The 8,873-nt window shown below is 34.3% G+C and overlaps 1 long non-coding RNA gene across 1 annotated transcript in view; it reads left to right on the forward strand.

The window, feature by feature from the left end:
* LOC144958313 (uncharacterized) overlaps nt 1–5,272 on the forward strand; it is a 16,199-nt gene extending 10,927 nt beyond the window's left edge. The window contains exon 4 of the long non-coding RNA XR_013642395.1: nt 5,198–5,272. This is a non-coding gene — a long non-coding RNA (uncharacterized LOC144958313). The remainder of the gene's footprint in view (nt 1–5,197) is intronic.
* The last annotated feature ends 3,601 nt before the right edge of the window (nt 5,273–8,873 follow it).

Consider the following 8,873-nt stretch of genomic DNA (forward strand, 5'->3'; position numbering starts at 1 on the left):
ATAGATTCTTTCAGATATATGTGGACCAACCACAGGGATTCAAACTCAAATCAAAAGACAATGATAAAGAAAGCTTAGTCCTGCGAGTGAATAAACGTCTATACAGTTCAAAACAATCCAGTAGAAATTGGAATAATAATCTTGATACTTACTTACAGAAAGTAGGTTTTGTCAGAAATGTCACCGATCCATGTTTCTTTTTCAAACCTGACAATGAAATTTACTTACTTGTGTGGGTGGATGATCTTCTGATTGGAACAAAATGTAACATAATTAAATAATTAAAGAAATCAGTTGAAAAACTGTCCTAATGAAAGACCAAGGAATTGTATCTCATTTCTTAGGTATTCAGTTTGAGATCACAGATGATGAAATTTATATCTAAGAGTAATTACATTGAAACTTTGCTTGATAGATTTGGAATGTACAACTGCAAACCATCACACACCCCATGTAAAATGAAACCATACAATCATGACAATAATTATGAAGTGCTTGATGATGAACAATTACTAGTGTATTAGTTGGAGCTTTGATCGACGTTATGACAGCTACCATACCTGACATTTCTTACACCATTACCAAACGATCTCAATTCATGCACAATGCAAAGAAATGTCACTTGACAATGGCAAAACGCTCTCAGATTCCTGAAGAGTACTATAAATCAAAAATTGTCTTTCAGGAAAGCTGAAAAGATTAACGTAGCTGGATTCTGTGATGCAGACTTGGCTAGCAGTCCATAATACAGAAAGAGTATCACAGGATATTGTTTTCAGTTATTGAACACATGCCCAATGATTTATTGAATATCAAGAAATCAGCCAACTGTGGCTTTATCAACTTGTGAGACAGAGTACATTTCTCTTATCTCAGTTGCACTGGAAGGAAAATATATGTTTTCTTTATTAAATGAAATCCCTGATGCTGACCATCCAACATTCAACCTATTTTGTGACAATCAAGGAGCAATTCCTTTGACTAAAACCCCAAGGCGTAATCAAAGGTCAAAGCACATTGATGTAAAATATCACTTCATTAGAGATGCAATATCAAAAAAAAAAACAATCTCAGCATTGAATATGTTCTGATTCAAACCATCTGATATGTTCACCAAACCATTTCCAAAATCAAACTTCAATGCTTCATTAAACACATCATGGGATAGATTTATTCTAGCGTAACTTATTTGTGGCATTAATGTACAATTCTTACTATTAGACATGTTTGATAGATAAAATAAATGATCATTTAGTATAGCCTAAACTTTATTGACCAATAATCAAACTTGTTGTTTTATCTTTGACTTTTGAATTCTTTTTTACATTTCACCTTATTGATCTGAGTATGATGTACTCCTGACTGTTATATTTTTGAATTGTTCCTTTTGACAAAGTTTTATGACTCATTTGTTCTTTTTATAATTATATTTTTTATTGTTGAACTTTTAAGTCATTTAACATGAGTTTATGGGGGAAAGTTGAGTATAAACTCATCTGTACATTGTTTTTATTAATAATGTTAATAATAACATTATGAAGTGCAGAATGTACGATCATTCGCTCACTCAATCTCATGTCTTCTATAGCACTTGCTTTCAAACGCCCTTATGCGCCGTTGTGCATCCATTGTAAGTTTCCGTGCTTTGCATCCGAAAACAACATTGATTTATATAGTTTGACCATTACATTAAGACTCATGCTACTTTTCCTAATCTTTGTTAATTGAGTCATTACTGATCTTGCAATTGCAATTATCTTTCGAATTTCAATTATGCTAGTCCCATTGAATGTCGTGACCTCTTTTAGTTTTTCATTTCCCACAGTGATGTTTGTGTTGCTTTCTGCGTTGCTGTTCACCAAGATTTGTGATTATCGGTACTTATTTCCATTCCGTGATCCGATGCACATTAAGCTAAGCGGTATGTTAAGTCTTGTTGTTCTGGTTCTGTGCGTGCCAGTAGGTCAATATCGTCTGCAAATCTTAAATTAGACAAAGGGCAGCCGCCGATGGATATCGATGTGTGCTAATCCTCCAGCACATTTTGTATGATGCTTTCAAGGAATATATTGAATAGTATCGGAGATAATATGCAGCCCTGTCCGAGTCCCACAGTGGTGTTGAAAGGAGTTCCTAAACGGTCATTTACCAGGACTGCGCTCTTTGACTTGCCATACAATGCCTCTATTGTCTGGATGAGCCCTTCTTCAAAATTATATTTCCTCATCACATTCCAAAGACCATCGGGCCATACACTGTCAAATGCCTTCCTGAATTCTATAAAATTATGGTACAGCGCACACTGGTGCTGAATGCATTTCACTGTGAGAACCCTGCAGTTAAATATTTGCTCCACAGTACTTCTTCCTGTTCTGAATCCTGCCTGTTCTTCTGCCAGTATTTCTTCTGCTCTAGATTTCATTCTGTTATGGATTATTCGGAGCTTTGACTTTGCTTGGATGGCTTATCAAGCTTATTGTTCTGTAATTTTTGCACTGTTTTAAGTTCCCTTTCTTTGAGAGGGGTATGACGATGGATTGTGTCCAGTCTTTGGGCCATTCTTCCTGATCTCATACCTTTTGGCAAAGCATTGTGAACACGTTTATTACTTCTTCTCCGCCGTATTTTAACAGTACAGTTAATGTGTTGCCAATTCCTGGTGACTTATTTGGATGCTGTCAATGTCTGCGCCTGGATATGTTCTTGTCTTTGCTTTGTCAATGCTTCGTTGAGGTGCCAAGATATAGTCAATTTGATTATGTACTTGTCCATCAGGAGAATGCAACGTGTTGGTTATTGACATCTTTTACGATCTACGTCTGTAAACAAGGAATTCTGTACTTCCTGTTCCACACTTGCAGGTCAATCGAAAATGGTATCTTTGTTTATCAATCTTCTTTGACTTAATTATCTACAAATATCCAATCTCACAATCTATCATCTCGTCACCATAGCCATAACACTATATCAGAACACATTTCAACTTGCTGATGCTGATAAGATTTTCTCTCACGACTTAATGCATCTATTCTATGCAGACGACTCTCAAATGTATGACTTTATCGATCAAGAAGCAACACCCCGAAAATGCATTCAAGACCTAAAAGATATTTTTACGCATCGAAGTTAATACCTAGTATAATAATCCGTTCCATACGCACAAGTCTTTAGTCACTAGACAAACGCTTCTATTTGCTAATATCGAGTGCGAGAAAAAAATACCGAGAAAAAAGTTTAGAAACCTGTAACCGCCGGACCATAAATTATGTATTTCTGAAATTTCATCACAATCAAAACATTTATTGAAATATATATAAACTACATAAATCTTAAGGAAAATATATTGAAAAAATATAAATTTAATGAATATTTTGATGGACAGATCGCAAATTTGCCCTATCGGAGGTTCTGATTTAATTCTCAAAGTTTGATTTGATCTGTCGACCCCTGATTTAGGTTTATATCTTTGCGTAGCTTGTTTTCCATAATGATAATAATAATAATAATATATAATAATAATAATAATAAATAATAATAATAATAATATAATTAATAATAATAATAAATAATAATATAATAATAATAATAATAATAATAATAATAATAATAATAATAATAATAATAATAATAATAATAATAATAATAATAATAATAATAATAATAATAATAATAATAATAATAATAATATAATAATAATAATAATAATAATAATAATAATAATAATAATAATAAATAATAATAATAATAATAATATAATAATAATAATAATAATAATATAATAATAATAATAATAATAATAATATAATAATAATAATAATAATAATAATAATATAATAATAATAATAATAATATAATAATAATAATAATAATAATAATATAATAATAATAATAATAATAATATAATAATAATAATAATAATAATAATAATAATAATAATAATAATAATATATATTATTATTATTATTATTATTATTATTATTATTATTATTATTATTATTATTATTATTATTATATTATAAAGTTATTTGTATAGCGCCCAATCCTATTGATAAAACAGATCAAACAGAATTTGTTAACATTATTAAAAACATGTTTGTACATACACCCATTTATACAAGCACCCGCGCGCACACACACACACTCACACACACACACACACACACACACACACACCCTCACAAAGACTCACATATTCACCAAAACGTGCATATGCACACAGAGACGAAAAAATCTGTTAACATGAATTATTGAATAAAAATCATATCAGGACATTGAACAATAATGAGGGATAAAGGGAGATTATAATAGTATGAGATGAGAATTTTGATGTAACAAATGTATTTCTTATTAAAAGGATGTTTTATTTAATCTAGTGAGCTTCTCATTAGAGATGAAAGGAAAATAAGAAAAACAAATAAAAAACATACAAAGTAAAATAGTAAATAAACAAACATCAAGACTGTAGAAAACCCACAAAGGATGTCCCACATGAAATCTGGAGCTTAGATGCTATCATTAGCTTCTCCTCATAATTGACACACTAACCCGAACTCCCGAGAGTGTGCAATTAAGCAGAGTCGACTGTATAAACATGTTGCATAATGAGTTGTACTTTTTATTACCTATCCAGTTAAATTTTAACTACAGAATTTGAGTTGCCAATTCATATAACTTTATCCTCCTCCGCCCACCCATCTCTCTCAATGTATGGGTTGTCAAAATTTAACTGGGAAGAAGTTGAAATGTAATTATACAGAGCTTTAGAAAGTGATAACAACTAATAACAATCATATCTAAATATATAGGAAAAATGAAATATGAAAAAAACAATTAGTATTTTTTAGATATCAAATTCTACAAATAAAACAATAAAAAAATAAAAGCAATGAAATGTCCATAAAAAAGTTGACGTATGTATTAAAAATAGTAAATAATAATAATGAAAACATTATGGTCTAACCTAAAAAGATACATAACAAAACTAAATGATATCTATATGGATATCAACATTGTCGGGCATCCATGATGAGAAGATAATGAAAACATGGCATTTCGCCGGGGACTTACAGAGCTCTGAAAACCCTCTCCCCCAAATGCAAATATCAATTCAATATGTTTCTATTGTATTATGTTGTAGGGAGGTTTTCAATGCTATATGATATGACACATCATCTAATTTTAAATCTATCTTTTTCAGAGTTATTGGGATTGCCCTTGAAGTCACAAGATCCTGTGTTGTCCTATCAATGGGAATAAAGCTAAATTAAATGTACTTTTTTTGTTTGCCTCTTTATTATTGAAAGTGTCCCAATAGCTCAGTTGGTAGATCACTCGCTTCACACACAAAAGAACCTAGATCAATACAGGGTGAAGTCGAGATTTATTTTCTATTTTCCCCCACCACCACCCTCTATCCACTCAGCAGTGACTAGGTAGCTGCACCTGATAGATCCAGCGGAAATTAAGTAGCGACAGATTAGCGTCCCCTCCAACGGGAAGCAATTGCTACTGCTCTTTTAACACTATAGAAACCAGGATAATGTACGGCTCCATGGGCCTTATGGCTTTGAAGAAATAAAAATTCTTGGAAACATCAATTGATCATGTATGCGTTGGTAGACACAGACTAGCGATGTTTCCCATTGAACATGTATGCGTTGGTAGACACAGACTAGCGCTGTTTTCAACGAATCATGTATGCATTGGTAGACAAAGAGAAGCACTGTTTCAGCTAATCATGTTTGCGTTGGTAGACACAGACTAGCGCTGTTTCCCACTGATCGTGTATGCGTTGGCGGACAGAGACTAGCGCTGTTTTCAACTGATCATGTATGGGTTGGTAGACACAGACTTGTGCTATTTCCCACTGATCATGTATGCGTTGGTAGACACAGACAAGCGCTGTTTTCAACCGATCATGTATCCGTCGGTACTACTACTACTACTACTACTACTACTACTACTACTACTACTACTACTACTACTACTACTACTACTACTACTACTACTACTACTACTACTACTACTACTACTACTACTACTACTACTACTACTACTACTACTACTACTACTGTTGCTGCTGCTGCTGCTGCTGCTCCCTCCTGAGAAGGATCATCTCGTTGTCGTCGTACAGGAGATTGTGCGCTGCCATTACCCTGAGGGTGCTACCAACCTAGATCCAATCCTGCTGGAACAGATGAAGATGAGTAGCCAGACCAAGAATCATCCAAACCGGCGTCCAGATAAGGTTCTTCCTTCTCCTGGACCCACATCTCCAACTCAATGAAAATGAAAAATAAGAAAAGATACAATGCTGGCTCGGTCGTCGCCCAGTACAAAAAGGACCGCGTGTTTAACGTATGAAGTCCGATTGAAATGACAAGTGAGCTAGACTCCAACATTGAAAACAGTCTCACTATAGGCACTAGCATTAAAAATACTTTCTCTGAATATAGAAGGAAAATCAATGGCTAAGTGTGAATACCTATCACGTGTACTCATAAAAATATCATGTCGACATTGTCCTTCTCCAGGAAACTCATCCCGATGACACTGCCCCTCCCCCAAAATACAACATTCAGGGATATCACGTATTAAACAAACAGCACCACAGGAAAAACGGCATTATCACATATGATCCAAAGCGGCAGCCCAAGTCACTGACCTGGGAGGCATCGCAGAAATCAACGGCACACAAAGAATCACTATTAAATTTGGTGACACTGAAATCACTAATGTATACAAACCACCAAATCTTAACTGTCGCTGTTACCCTAAAGACAAAGTAAATAACCCACCCATAACCATGGGAGACTTCAACAGCAACCATTCAGAGTGGGGTTACAACAAAAATGACACTCCAGGGAAAAAGATCTCACAATGGGCAAGCCTTAATGACCTAACACATTTACGACCCCAAAGACAAAGGAACTCTAAGATCGGCCCGTTGGTGGCCAAATCCAAGGTGGAACTTCCAAAATGCAAACTGGAAAGCTTTCGCTGATGAAATTGACAAAACCTGCAAAAGGATCCCCCCAAAAACTGAGAATATAGGGAGATTTAACAAACTTGTCCTAACCTCCGCAATGAAGAACATACCCAGGGGTTTTAGAAAACAAGACATCCCATGCTGGATTCGAACGAAGCAAAGAATTGCTGAAAAAATATGAGGAGACACACGATGAACAGGTTGGAGAAGAACTACTAAACACACTACATGAAAGCCGAAAAGAGAGATGAGTAGAAACTGTTGAAAACTTTGACCTCTGTCACTCCAGCCACCATGCATGGCAAACCCTCAAAAAGCTAGACCCTGAAGATCGTCATACAAAATCAGCCCCCAAGATTGCAGCTGACGAAATTGCCAAAGAAATTAAACAACGGGGACAACACATCCCAAACAATAATTTGAAAAAGAAATAAGAAAGGGATATCAAAAGACCCTAAAAATTCTGCCTGACCATAGCATGTTTTTAAGTGTCCCAATAACGATTGATGAAATGAAAGGGGCTATTAAAAAAAATTTTTAAAAAGGCAAAGCTGCTGGCATTGATGGAATATACCCCGACATGATTACTAACTTTGGACCAGAAACAATAGACTGGCTGGCAAATACTATGACAGACATCAAGGAAAAGGGCACATACCCACACATTTTCAAACATGCCAAAGTAATCGCCATTTTATAACCAGGCAAACCAATGACTGAACCATCCAGTTATAAACCAATATCTCTACTATGCTGCTTATACAAATTCCTGGAAAGAATCGTACTAGAGCGAATCACCCCATATATAAATCCCAGCATACCACCAGAACAAGCTGGCTTTTGACCACAAAGAAGCACAAGTGAACAGGTCCTTGCACTGACCTCATATAATGAAGCAGGCTTTGAGAACAAAAAGAAGACTGGTGCAGTCCTATTAGATATGTCTGCAGCTTACGACTCTGTTTGGACAGGCGGACTGATGTTAAAACTCTCCAAAATGATTCCTTTTAGAAAGACGCTCAAATCGCTGTCTACCATGACTGGCATAAGGCAACTTCATATCATACAGGGAGAACACAAAAGCAAAACCCGCAAAATTAAAACTGGGGTACCACAAGGTCTAGTTTTGGCACCGACTTTCTTCAAGTTTATATCTCCGACATGCCAAACTGAGAAGCACTCAAACTTGGAAACGCTACTATGCCACAGAGCCTGATGTAGCATGCTAGGGGTTTAAAATCAATGCTCTTAAAAATAGTGTACTTCTACATTGTCAAGTTGTCTGGTATATATATATATATATATATATATATATATATATATATATATATATATATATATATATAATATATATATATATATATATATATTATGTATGTATTATATATATATATATATATATATATATATATGTGTGGTGTGTGTGTGTGTGTGTGTGTGTGTGTGTTATTTAGTTGTTTTTTTAATGAAACGAAATAATTCAATGTAGCTTTTAAACATATAATAATTAATATTTTTTGTGAAAATTAGGTTTTGGGAGTTACAAAAGCACGCAAGAACATGCATAAATGGATTTTCTGCATAATTCATGGCATAATTTGCCTTTTCTTGGCATAATATTGCCCAAAAAATGGCATAATTCTGCGGGGACAGGTATGTATTGGTAGACACAGACTAGAGCTATATTTTCGTCTCCTTATCAAAACACTGATCTATTTTTATCTTCATGTGTCCATCTCGGAATGTAACATTATATTCTATTGCCAAAATCTTCACTATCTCCGTTGACACTCGGTATTATACGGCAATTTAAGAATTGGAAATAAAAGAAAACCTTTGACTTGTGCGACTTGTAGTACGACACTTACTTTCGGATCGGAAGGTC

Source organism: Berghia stephanieae, chromosome 12 (genome assembly GCF_034508935.2).
Source record: "Berghia stephanieae isolate SIO BIC M18660-M18661 chromosome 12, UCSD_Bste_1.3, whole genome shotgun sequence".
Taxonomy (NCBI): domain Eukaryota; kingdom Metazoa; phylum Mollusca; class Gastropoda; order Nudibranchia; family Aeolidiidae; genus Berghia; species Berghia stephanieae.